The 14,002-nt window shown below is 37.2% G+C and overlaps 1 protein-coding gene across 5 annotated transcripts in view; it reads right to left on the reverse strand.

The window, feature by feature from the left end:
* Positions 1–13,984, reverse strand: part of dnmt3bb.1 (DNA (cytosine-5-)-methyltransferase 3 beta, duplicate b.1) — a 284,103-nt gene extending 270,119 nt beyond the window's left edge. For 4 of the 5 annotated variants that reach the window (XM_059652779.1, XM_059652780.1, XM_059652778.1 and 1 more), the window contains exon 1: positions 13,814–13,983. The gene's annotated coding sequence lies outside the window, so the exon portion shown is untranslated. Of the gene's footprint in view, positions 1–13,813 lie in introns of all 5 variants that reach the window. The other variant, XM_059652782.1, reaches the window with a different exon arrangement.
* Between the last annotated feature and the right edge of the window lie 18 nt (positions 13,985–14,002).

A 14,002-nucleotide genomic window follows, 5' to 3' on the forward strand; every position in this document is an offset into this window, starting at 1 on the left:
CCAAGCACAGGAATGCAGGGAAAACATGGAACGACTACTCGCTCGTTCCTTCACTCTTACCAGCTGCAGGAATGAAGAAACAAGTGATGTGACCTTTCAGGCAGCCTCTTCATCTAGCAGGTGTGCACAAAATTGCTGAAAAATTCAACAGCAGCCTTGTGGGCCCTTCAACTTGAAGGCAGTCCACCATGGTGATCCAAAACCTCTGTTTATAGCATGGCAGGCAAATGACATAATTTCAGAACCCCAGCCCGAAAAATCTGACATTCTGAATATTCTCCTGCACAACACACCAAAAACAATACACCATGCAGCTGTACTTTGTCTTCTCTGTAGAGGTACTTCCCCACATCCCATTTTACATAGTTGACAGTCACTCCCATCCCACGGCCTTCTTGTGGCCATATCTCTCAGTCTTATTGCACAAATGCTACACCCATGTCCTCTCACACAAGCCATTTCAGGTGCTCACAACTCTCTGCTTTCTCTCTTTGAAACTGAAGAGAGGATGGAATTTCAGAGAGTGGCAGCATTCCATAGGATTTGGAGGTGGGAATTGGGGTCATTGGGTGATCCTCCAATGACTGCTAAATTGTCAGACTCCTGGAGGCATTCTTTCAGCAGGGTGCATATGTCCAAAATATACAGTAATGAAAGCCCAGACTTGCTGAAGTACTGACGCTAACAGGTGCGGACAGTGCAGATCCTCTGCCCGAAGACCCTGTGTTAGGGATCCTATTTCCTCAGAACCAAATCTGTCGTCATCATTATTGTGCCCTATTTCCCAATCAGTGTCAGAATAAATTTTAGGAAACACTGTCAGAATATCACTGTATCAAAGCATGTGACCTGAGAGTACAAAAGTACAAAATCTTATACAGGGATCACTGGATAGGCAGGATAGACTGCCTTCAAGTTGAAACATGACACACTACTAGAAGCATGATCCACACATGAAATTTAAAAGCTTAACGTCACCCTAGGCACGTGTCTGTGTATGTAATGCTTATGTAGAAAAGTTGTAAGAAATGCCTGTTCGTACTCTACAATACAATGCTGAATTTCTTATAAAAAGTGAAACAACTGCAGATGCTGTAAATCAGGAACAAAAGCAGAAGTTGCTGGAAAAACTCAGCAAGTCTGCTAGCATTTGTCAAGAAAATAAAATGAGAGTTAACATTTCGGATCCATTAACCCTTCCTCAGAATGTTTCTTGTGTCTTAATGCAGGAAGCATGGGTAAAATTCACAGCTGGAAGCAAAACCCACATCATGGCTAACGATGGGGGTGGATAGCTCTTAAAAAAATGATTGAGACCTCAACAGTAAATATTTGGCAACTGAATTGTACAATAATTCTGGATGTCAAGAGAATCTGGGCAATTGGCAGCATCAGTTTCTAAGAACTGACCAGCAAGAAGACAAAACTAATTTCTTTTCAATTAAAAAGAGAAGTTCTTCCAACATACTAGAAACTTGAGTCCTGTTGCTTAAAAATAAAAGGACTGAAGTTACAAATACATGTGAAATGAAAGGCTACAGTCCAGTATGGTAGCAGGAGGGACTCTAGCCCCCGCTCTCTAAAAATCCAAGAGGCTACAACAATTACAATAAAATAAAGGCAGTTAAATGGTTTTGACAGCACATTTTATAGACTCAGACATTTACAGCACAAAAGACAGCTATTCGGCCCATTGCATCTGCACAGCCATAGATCTGACTACACTAATCCCATTTTCCAGCTCTTGGTCCAGAGCAATGGAATTCAGAATACAGGCTGAGATGGCTCCTTCTTTCTTCCTATGAGAAAAATGCGCAGGTGACAAGCTGACTGGGAAGATGCATCAAACAACCCAAATCTCGAAAAAAAAATGTAACAATTGAAACTGCTGACTACATCCACAAACTAATTAACCCACAGTAGTCTCATGTTAAAACATTATGCCTCAATTATCTGTGCAGGACTCCAAACTGTACATATCCTTTACTCTCTTTTACTAGGCACTATCCTCTTTCAACTTCATACTCATTATGATTGGCTTATTTCTTACAGTAAAACAAATTCACTAAATTTAATTGCAGAGGAGTATGGGCTTGTACTAAAAGGAATTTAAGTCTTTGTTGTAGCCAACTGATTGACAAAATTTGTGTCACTTTTCACACAACAAAACATACCACGGCACTTCATGGTTGACACCAAGCCACATCAGGAGATATTAGGGCAAAGATAAAATACATGATCAAAAAGATAGGTTTTAAGGAGCATCTGATCTGGAAAATCAGGAGACTGGTAGAGAGGTTTAGAAATTCCCCAGTTTAAAGCTCTGGCAGCCAAAGGCATGTCCACCAATACAGTGTTTCAAAACTGGAGTTGCATTAGGGGCCAGAGTTGGAAGTAAAGAGAGATTTGAGGGTCGTCAGACAGGAAAGAGGGGGAGTACATTATAACAAAGATGAGAATTAGGACAACAAATTGAGTAATTGCCTAACTTGGAGGCAACACAGGTGAACAAACACAGAGGTAATGGATAAATAGGACTTGGGTGCAAATGGGCAGCTGAATACTTTAAAAAATTGTATTCCTTTAAAATGCACATGTTCCTGTAATTTAGAATTTTCATTTGTGGAAGTTAGCCTGTAGCATACAACAGTTTCAAAAGATATGTCTAGCTGAAAATAGCATATAAGACGTGCGTGTAAATTTTTACTCAGATTGTTATGAAACCATCTTTTTCACATAGGCCAAGTGTGACCCCAGTTGAACCCCTACTTCCGGTTTATTCTCACTTCCTGGTAGGAAAGGTGGCTAGTCTCTGCTTGTTAGCTTTACACATCAATACAGCTGAGAAATGCAGGGGTATTCTGAGTGTAAACCTGTATCGTCTATGTAAAAAGTTACACATGAATGTTTTGTTTACATAGCAAGAGGAAATGACTGCGCTGTCAACTCAAGTCATGCTTTTAATGTGCAAAATATGAACAAATGCTTTTTTGGGGGCAGGGTGCAAGGATGGGTTAATTTGTAAATACTGATGCATATGGCTGTTTGTCAAAACTCAAGGAGATTTAAAAGCAAAAAAAGTGAAAGTTGAAAAGACATGAAACAAATGTTAACCTGCAGCTCGCTCAAGAAGCTTGCAATTTGTCACTTCAACTGTTTTGGTGGTAGATTAGAAATATTTTGGTGGAATTCTAGTAAAGAAAATAATTTATCATCTAACAGAAATGAGCTGTGTGCAGCAAATAAAAGATATATCCAAACAACATCTAAAATTTGTAAACATTTGTAAAGTTATCCCCTTCTTGCAATCTAAAAGATTTGCAGAACGAATTAAAATTAACAAGTTAGAATAGAAGTTTCTGTAATGCGCTGCCCTACACATTCCTTCTATCTGTAGTAACAGCTACCAACATGTTCCATACAATTTAAATTTCACTGTTACATCTCCTGGGTGAAGGTTAAAATCCAAGGTTTTAAAATGTTAAAATAGAGTGATGTATGTGACATTGAACAAACTGGTTTCATTTGTTCTAAATAAACCCAATTTATGAGAGGAGGCAGTGATAACGGTAATATTGCATGATTTCATGCACAGGCCCAGGCTAATGTTCTGGATGACATGGATTCAAATCCCACTATAGCAGATGTTGAAACATGAAATCAATTCACAAAATCTGGAGTTTAAGAGCTAGCTTAACAGCAACCATGAAACCATTGCTGCTTTTTGCAAAAATGCATCTGATTCATGAACATCCTTTACAGAAGGAAATTTCCTGTCCTTATCTGGCCTGGCATATGTATAACTCTCGAGCCACAACAATGTGGTTGACTCTGAAAAGGCTTAATGAACCACTCATTTGCACAGAACTGCTAAAAACTCAAAAGAAAGGAATGTGATCAGATGAACCACCCAATCGCGACTTGAGCCAGAAACAACAATGGCAAATCAATCCCTGTAAACCCTGCAAAGCTGTTTCTTTATTGCTTCTGGGACATGTGCTCTGGAAGCATTCAACATTGACTGTAGACCCTATGAAGTCTCATGACATCAGGTCAAATATTTGCAAGGAAACCTCCTGCTGACAGGGTGATGTAGGGTCACTGGGCTCAAAACATTAACTCTGCTTCTCTCTACAGATGCTATCAGATCTGTCAAGTTCCTGCAGCACTTTGTACTGTAAAATCTTTGGTTTTAAAATTCACTCAAGGGATGTAGGTATCCCTGGGCAGGCCAGCATCTATTTTCTGGCACACACTGCAAAGATTATGGTAAGCGGTAAGCTGTCTTCTTGAAGCACGGTAGTCCATGTGTTGTTCATACAGGCACAAAGCAGTTATATCAGGAGTTTAAAAAATTTGATCGAGTGATAAATGAATGAATGGCAATATATTTCCAAGCCATGATGGCATGCAATTTGGAGGGGAATTTGCACAAAGTTCCAGTCCTACCAGGTCTCTGGTGCCTTTGCTTTTCATTGTAGCAGAGGGCTACTGTATGGAAGGTTATATCACAGAAGTCTTAGCAAATTGCTAGAAAGTATGCTGTCAATGGTATGCATTGCTGCTTAATGATAACGGCAGCAAATACTTGAGGTAGTGAATGGGGTGCCATGATTGTTACTGCAGCTGTACTCGACTGGCAAGAATAGTGTATTCCATCAAATTCAGATGGGACTCAGATCTTATGGATGAGAGGAAAAAAAAAACTTTGGGAGGAGCAGGAGGTGGCTTACTCACTGCAGAATATCTTGTATCTGACTTGCCCTTGTATCTAACTAGCTTGTCCAGTTACAGTTCTAGCCAACATAACCTCAGAATATTGATGGCATGGAATCCAGAAATGTTAATCCCATTGATAAGTCAACATAATATTAAGGTTAGACTTTTTCTTTTTATACAATAACAAGAAAACAAACCTGAACATTGTTAAGAATCCGCATCAGCAAAAAAGTCAGACTTATCATAATCTTTAGTTATTTCTAAGTTCAGCACAGATATGAATTTAATAAGGTTTGTCAGACAACTTGAACGGATGAAAATAAAGGCAGCATTAATAATCAATTAATCATTACACATTTACTCTACCTGAAGGAATCTACGCAGGTTCAGCATTATACAACTCGTGAGCTAACTTGGAATAGTTGCCAAAAAAAGTGTGCACAATGGAAGCAAAATATAATGCAAACTGAACCTTAATTTTGTGCTGTCTGCTGATTTGAACTGTTGCTTCATGTAGACAGTGCTATGACACCACTTAGTGGGAAGGTGCATTGTGACTAAAACACGTACTGTGTGTTACACAGAAAGTGAATCAGCCTGGGAAATGGTGAAGAATGATACAATACAGCAGAGAGTGGGTTCTAAGATTTTCAGACACTGCACTGGAGGTCTTGGCAGAGAACAGAAAGTTGGTGCAATCTCCTGTGATTGCAGAGGACTCTCCAGACATGTACTCAAAAGGCGATGTAAGATCAGCTCAAGGAGCTAAATCCCAAGGATGTGGATATAGTGCCACAAGAAATTCAGTGATCTGACATGAATCGTCTTCAAATGCCATTTGCATCAATTTATAGCACTGACCACAGACTTCTAGAAATAACTTAAGTGCTCAAAAAATTCCCATCTCACAGCACTGCATTCTTTTAAGGAATCCCTCTCATACTACACCTATCCCATGCTTTTCATCCTTCTCACTTCATCCTCAGCCAAACCATCCTATACCACCTTATTCTGATCTCCCATTCCACTTTACATGCCATCCCATCTCCAACTGCACACTCCCCAGGCCAGCCCAGTCCCTCTTCTGTTTTTCCTCTGCCAACTCCCTCTATCCCACCCACCTCTCTTTTGACAAAAATATGAGTATTGACATATAAAAAGAATATCTATAAAACAAGACAAACAGTGATGACAAAAAAAACTCTCACAAAATTTTCAAGCACCAAGCTCTATTTTCCAAACAGAGATAACAGGAACTGCAAAAGCTGGAGAATCCGAGATAAAGTGTGGAGCTGGATGAACACAGCAGGCCAAGCAGCATTTTGGGAGCACAAAAGCTGGCGTTTCGGGCCTAGACCCTTCATCAGAAAAGGGGGATGGGGAGAGGATTCTGAAATAAATAGGGAGAGAGGGGGAGGCGGACCGAAGACGGATAGTGAAGAAGAGAGTGTGGGTGGGGAGGTAGGGAGGGGATGGATCAGTCCGGGGAGGACCTATCCCCTCCCTACCTCCCCACCCACACCCTCCTCTCCACCTATCTTCTCCTCTATCCATCTTCGGTCCACCTCCCCCTCTCTCCCTGTTTATTTCAGAATCCTCCCCCCATACCCCTTTTCTGATGAAGGGTCTAGGCCCGAAACGCCAGCTTTTGTGCTCCCAAAATGCTGCTTGGCCTGCTGTGTTCATCCAGCTCCACACTTTGTTATCTCCATTTTCCAAACCACTTCCCTAACCTGCATGCCATAGCTTTTATAAAAAACATTGCATTTTCCTAAATTTGTCAAACTTCATTACATTACAAACATACGTCAGAATTCCTTCACATCCAAGCAAGTCAAAGCAATCTTCGTGGGCAGCAGGGTCAGAGCCTTAAATTAACCCGAGTGTCATTCACTTCCTATCAAGAATACAAGAAAATTTCTCATATTGTAGTAGCATGTTTTGCAGATGTAAAAATGGAGCTGTTCACAAATTGTCATACTCGAATCACTTTCAAGAATAAAATGTTACTAGTTGTATTCAAAAACCAAAAGTTAATTCATCCCACTTGGTTCTCAATTTGTTGATTTCCTTCAAATGTTTAATGCAAGGGATTTCTGACTTCAGGAAGTATGCAGCTGTCAGAAGTCTCTCAATTCTGCAATGAAATTGAGTTTTGAATGAAGTCATGTAAGCTTTCTCTTCTAAATATGAGACACATAAATGAAATTACATTAATTGTAAGAGCCCAGTGGACTTGCTTCACTGTTAATAAATAAGTTATTATTAGTAACAGCTAAACACTATGTGCAGCAGCCTTGTCAACATATTTAGTTTAAAACCACATTTTTTCTAAAAAAAATGTAACCAAATGTGACCATCTGTTTTAAAGGGGTTCCCCTTCCACGTGGCTACAAAAATATTTTGATTGAAAATAAATAAGCTTCTTAATAAATAAAATGCCGCTCTGAAATAAGAAACTCTAGATAATGATGAATCAGTCTCATTTCAGTACAGCAATTAACAAGGTCCAAACAATTACTACATGGATTTAAAAAGGGCTTTGATATGTTTATTAAAATAGTACTGGTTGAATTTTTCCAAGTGGCAAGTTGCATGACCTACTGATTAAAGAAAGTTTTTATTTAGGTTTCTATTGATAAAGGAATTAACTGAGAAGTGTTCAATATGGGAGATCAAGAATAGTTATTGCAGCACTTGAACTACAAATGCTACATCTCAAAAATGTTTTAATGCAATAAATAGTAATAATAAAGATAAGCTAAATTGGGAATTTTGAAGAAGTATAACCATTTTGCAGACAGTAAGGACTCATAAATGTGACTCAAACTAAAATCATCTTTGAAATAAAAACCTAGGGACCACATTTCGTCTACCAAAGCAGAGAGAGAAAGTAAGATTAAGTTTCAAGTCAGAGTTCCTTCACCCTACCTGATGTACATTGGAGAAACAGACAACAGAATTTCAGCATTTACAGTTTTATACTTCCTCCTTTATGCTACATTTTCTAAACTAAGTTATTACACAGATCACAATCAAATGCTGAACATTGTAATAGATGCTTGGATCAAGACTTTGTATTTACTGTTTTGCTTACATCATTGTACAGACACTTTTTTCATTTATACTTTCATTGCTCTTACAATCAAGCAGGTAGAGTAGGTGATCCACTTCCAGACATCAGATAAGCTACTCTTGTGTAGAAACAACTGACCCCTAATAAATATTTATGGCCCTTGAGGGTCACTGGGCAGAACTTAGTGCCAGTGCTTGTGGTATATTTGGAGTATTTAATCATGCAGGAATGTAGCTGAAGAAAACTAGCTGCCTCCTAAATTCACTTAGACTAATTCTGTGGCAAGACAACCAATGGACAACTTTCATGCCCTGCCAACAATTGGAATCTATAAATGTGCAACTAATACCCACATAAGGGCCTCATCTTAAAGGCATTGGCATTAAACCAATGACAGGTGGTGGGCTTATCATGTGGGAAGTAGGATAAGCAAACTCATTCTGGTCAGTGTGTGGGTTCGTGGGGGCTGAGGAATTGTAGGAAATTTGGTTCTTCCTGCCTTTTCTGTCAACCACCTTGCTCCCTTCCCCACCCTGTGCCTCCCCACATCCAATTTCCCGCCACTATCATGCATCTCTGGCTTGGGAGTTAGCCACTATTACTGGTGGATGTCATAATTACAGACTTTTTGGGGTCAACATTGTTCAAGAGTCTCTGACTGGCTGGAACCTCAACAGGCTTGTTAAGTGCATCAATGATGCAAGATGCAATGAATCTTCCAATAAAGTGACAACGTGAGCTCTCACTAGTTCTTCATGCAGCAACAAAGATCTTGTTACCTCCAAAAGATTCTGTCCATCATTTTTCTAAACAGCATAATTCTGGTTAGAAACTGAATGCGAAAACAAATCTCTATACCAAATTACCCACCTTGCTGTCCAATGGACCACATGGTCTGCGTAATGGAAGGAAAAAGAGAGTAATTTATTGTCTTGACTCTGTTCGAGATTGGGCAATAGAACTGAAATAATTCCTAATGCTAGTAAACATACGTTCCACATAAAATTCTACAAAATTGTGAACCAAAAATTGAACACTGAAGGATTTTGTGGAGAACATTAAAATATGCCTTCAATTCTGAAATGGAGGAGAAAAAGAGATAAAAAGTTATCAATATATAAATATTTGATTATTTTTAAGAAAAATATACGGTCACTTCTTGAATAATCATTATCTATGATTTTTCAATAATCAATATCAGATTGTAATTAGAACCTGGAAGCAGTCTGATTGGCCCAATCAGTTTTGATACTCATGAGCAACAAATCTACGTGTTAGCTTTGTTTCCATCTTCCCTTCAATCATGTAACAAATACTGCTTTCACTGAGAGGGTTTTGAAAGTGGAAAACTTCTTCCTACTTTCAATCTGACACAACTGATTTTTACTCTTATGACAACGTAGCTTCACTGTAGACAATCAACCCACGTTGTTTCTATCTTCTTTGTCCTGTCAACTCAGAACATACATATTGCATTTTATCAAGTCACCAAAATCTTATTTATTAATAAGGTCCATTCCAATCTTTCAAGTTTCTTTATTTTTGCATTCTTCAAAACATACAATATTTTATTGAATCTGCACTACCCTCATTCATTGCATCAGCATCTTTACTATATTGGGGAGTGTAAAACATCCACATTACGAACATAACATACTATCATTTTATACAGATTCATGATTTAATTTCAACTGTCGTAACCTGTGCCTCTTGCCAATACATCCAATATTCCAGTAAGTTTCTTTAATGGCCTTACTGACGTCTTACTTTTAAATGTCTTGAGTATCTGAACCCAAGTCACTTTATTTATCCATGTTACCAGCTCATCTGCCACTCAGAATATCAAGAGGGCACTGAGTACAGCATGTATCTCCACTGCTCAGTTATAACCCAACACTTTTAGAATTATTCAGCTCTTCCTCAAGGCCTTTCCCTGTTTGGTTGATGTCCTAAAAATACAAAGTTGAAAAAAAGAATTTTTATTAAGAACTTGGATGTCAATAGAGAGGTTTTGAAACAATCCACATCAAACAACCCGTTTTGAAAACTTGGCTCATATTTGACAGCTGTGACAAATTTCAACACAACACTGTAGGTAATCCAAAACAATCAACATGATTCTAAAACAAAAATCCACAACAACAAGGAACAAAACAAAAATCAATTTTATCCTGTTTTCTAATATTAACAGATTTTTTAAAACACTTCTAGGAGCAGCAGCCACATCTTCATCCAAAACTAATCAGTTCCTTCATGGGCCATACATCTGTGTACCTAGCTTTGTTGAAATCCATCTGTTAGTTTTGAGATTCAATCAAGATATGTTGAGACAAACAGACCATCTGAAGAGATGAAAACATTGCTTCCATTCAACTTCACTTGTGGAGGTAATTATTACTTTTTTTTAAATTGCATCTCAAATTTGCCATTTTGTACGCTAAAATCACCATGTTAGTAATAACTCCTTTCAACTTTCACTGGAACTCAAGCATAATTATCTATTTTGTTATGATGTATTTAAAACCTGTGAGCTGTCCTCTCTGGCCATAATTCCAAATCATAAGATTCAGTGAACAAAGCAGTCCCAAAACATCTCTGTGGAACATCATTACCCACTTCCAATCATTCTGAGAACTATCTCAATATTTATGAGAGGTCTTAAGCATTCTAACGAGGTGATGATACAATTTTCCAGCTTCCATTTAATTCCATGGCAATTAATCATTTCCAATAGTCTCCAATGTGACAGCTTGTAAAAGACTTCCTAAAAGTCCATGAGCCCCATATTCACCGTTTCCTCTTACCCATAGTACCACCTTCTTAAAGAACTTTATTAGATTTATCAAGCAGAATTTTCCTTGCAGAAATCAATTTTAACTAAATCAACCTATTCATTTAGATATTTATTATTTTCAGCCATAATTTGAAAGTTTTTTTCTCTATAATATCTGGATTGGTTCCCTTTTCCTTTTTGTATAATAGATACTCTTACTTCATTGCCAAGTCCAGGTTCAGTACACACTCCCTATTAGTAGAATTTTCACTCTATAATCTAACATCTCCTCCCTCATTTCTTTGGGATCAGTGGGTATAGTTCAATAGTTTCAGCAATTTGTACCCATAAATGTTTTTCCAACAGTTTCCTTTTATCTATCAGAACATCATTCATCTTGCTGACCCTCCCCTGTATTTTTATTTTTTGTAAACACAAATGCGTAGTACATGTTGTTTCATAATACCTATCTATTCTTTCCAGGTCACTATTCTTTCCATGAGTCCAACTAATGGAAAAAAAGTTTTGTTAATATTTTACTGCAAATTCTTGTCAGATTTTTCTTATAATCTGTCTTGTTTTCTATCTCAGTTTTTAAATAAAAACCATATCCTTCTTTTCTTGTATTTTCTGTTACTTTTAATCAATTCTTTAAGTCTCAAGTGGTCACTTCAATTTTAATTTCTAACTGCTTTACTGTTTTAAAATGTCATAAGTAGTCTGCTTTTAAAAAAAATGTACTTATTTTATAACTTTGTGATCTTCTATTACATATAAAAAAGTTCATTTGTTGACTTACTTTCTTGAATTCTATTTTAACTTTCCATCTCACCTCAGCAAATTCAACTCTCATCTTTCTAAAATGTGCCTTTTTGAGGAAAGTATTCTGCTGCATTTTAGAACTTGAATTCATTTTCCCCTCTTCCTAAATCATCTCAGAACTTAGACATTCTGAAACAATAACTGTCATTCGTACACATCCCTCTCATCTCTTCTCCCATTTCTCTTCAATTTCAGATGATAAAGTCTGTAGTACAATCCTTTTTTTAAAAAAATTACCTTTGATTCCTAACCAAAGTGACTCTGAATCTCATTTTTCTTGAGTAATTTGTCTTCACTGCAGCATGAATAAATACTAATTTATTGTTTTACGTTTTTCATGTAATAAATACTTGGGCATTAAAATCAAATTTAAACGATTTATATCCTCAAAATACTAAACTGGGATTTAAATAATACTGCAAAATTAAAATGAATTAGTCCAGTTTAATATTTTACACTTCTTTCGTAATTTATCTGGTTTCTCTTATGTTGCACTATTATTTTAGAATTTTCATGTAATCTAATACCACAAACATTAGTAGTTATCACTAAACAAATCAAATACAGCTTAGGGTGTTTCTTTCTGAAAAGGATCTTTCAACTTAATCTAAGGTTTTTATTTCAGCACTATTAATGTGTTTTGCAGGTGCAAAAAGGTATTGTTTCTTGTACAGTCAGGAGATAATTCATACCTAACTAAACTTTTTAAATTATCATATTAAAAAAGGAGAAAAAAGTCAGAAACTTGGAAAATAGAATCAAATCAGGCATTATGGTTGGGACGTGCAATAAAAATCACAATTAAGGTTAACTAACAATACCTTACAGAATATAGGCAGTCAACTACATAAGCAATTCAACAGATAAATTTATTTCCAGACTGTTCAAAAGATTACTTTGTATAATTGTTTGGAAAGGACAAAGCAAATGATATTGATAATATTATACTTCAGTATAATTTTTTCCTAAGATAACTGTGTCAGACTAAAAAAAAGTGGCAGTGGTGAATATTTACACAATAAATTAGTTTTCCAATGATCCAAACTTTAAACAATATAGTCAATATACATGAAATAAAAATGTCAAAAACAATTGCCAGTATGATTATAACTGTCTGCACCTTTAAATCTCACAATAAATCAACACCCCACTTATAAAATCACAATAATTTAGTCCAACACAAGAATTTTGGATTTTTTACAATTACTCTGGTTTTTCAGGTTCTTGTTCTACTCATGGAGAATTCTGTTTTGTGTAAAATTTGAACTGCCTATTTGCAATCGACTCCTGAAGACACATTTTCGTCAGAACAATAGATTAAATAAATGTAGTCTTATTACACTTTTAGTTTCAAGGCAAAGGGTTAAACAAGTTAGAGGAAAGTTGAACACTTTAATTCACTGAAAGTTTAACATGCCAACGACTATAAGTGTAGCATTGACCATCGGCTACTGTCGAAACGATCGTTTCAAAAGTTGATGGCGGACCGCAAGTGAAATTTCATGTTGCATTCATTGATCTGGTAAGGTCTCCAAGACGTCATTTCGTGCCAGTGACGGACGAATGCAAACTCAGCAAAGATTATTTTAAAGTCGCTACTACTTTGCAACTTAACAATATATGACAATCCACGACTTCCACGATCATCTTGATTCAAATCTCAGCTTTTATCACGAAACATATTTCATATATTATAATTAAGTCATCTGACCTCTCGAGACCCTCCCACTGGAGCTTTTATTATTTATAACACAATATGCTACTGCCACCTAACTGAGCCTTTGACTAATATACGCTCGAATACTGCAACACCACCATCCCTGAACGCAAATGTTATAAAGATATACATTGTAAAAGAAAAACTCATGAGTTAGCTTGCATTGTTCCAAATAGATACCAAAACGAAAACAAAGTAAGCTCTTAAGAAGTGAATTGAACAAACGAAGAAAGCGGCGTTTCAGCTTCTGAATGGTATTCACCAGATAAATAAATCAGTTACAGATAAAAAGGAGTAAATAATCTCGACTGCACACTGGTCAAATCGTTTTATTTTTTGATACATTGTAACACATCCCTGCAATGACCGTTTTACACTAACCTTTCTTCGCGATACAATAAAACTAACTGAAGCAGCACGCACGGAAATGGGTTTGTAACAAAGGAAAGACTGCTGGCAAACTGAAGTGTCAAAAACTACAGAATGAAGCGTTGCCACAAAGTGTCACTCGCCACTGAAACCATCGGGATTGCATAAAAGCGGGATTTTGGTTGCATTTTAATAAGGCATAACCCAAACGAAGAGAAAATTCGTAAAAGGAAAAGAAAACAAATCAGTCCCGGCATTAAAGAGCCAAGTCAGCAAAAAACGAAAGTGCAATATACACAAACAATTAATACAAAGATTTAGTTGGATTTAAACTTACCCGGTGTGTGTCGGATGCTGCAGATTGTGCCTTGCGGGTGTGTGTATATGGTGCCGATTCTGTCCGCGCCCCCAGCCCCCAGCCGCACTGTCGATACAGCTGCAGGGAATCAGATTGTGATCATTCGCGATTGCAGACACCAGGCGTGACTTTTCGCGGGACTCGAAACCCTCCCACCGAAACTGCGCC

Source organism: Stegostoma tigrinum, chromosome 19, assembly GCF_030684315.1.
Source record: "Stegostoma tigrinum isolate sSteTig4 chromosome 19, sSteTig4.hap1, whole genome shotgun sequence".
NCBI lineage: Eukaryota > Metazoa > Chordata > Chondrichthyes > Orectolobiformes > Stegostomatidae > Stegostoma > Stegostoma tigrinum.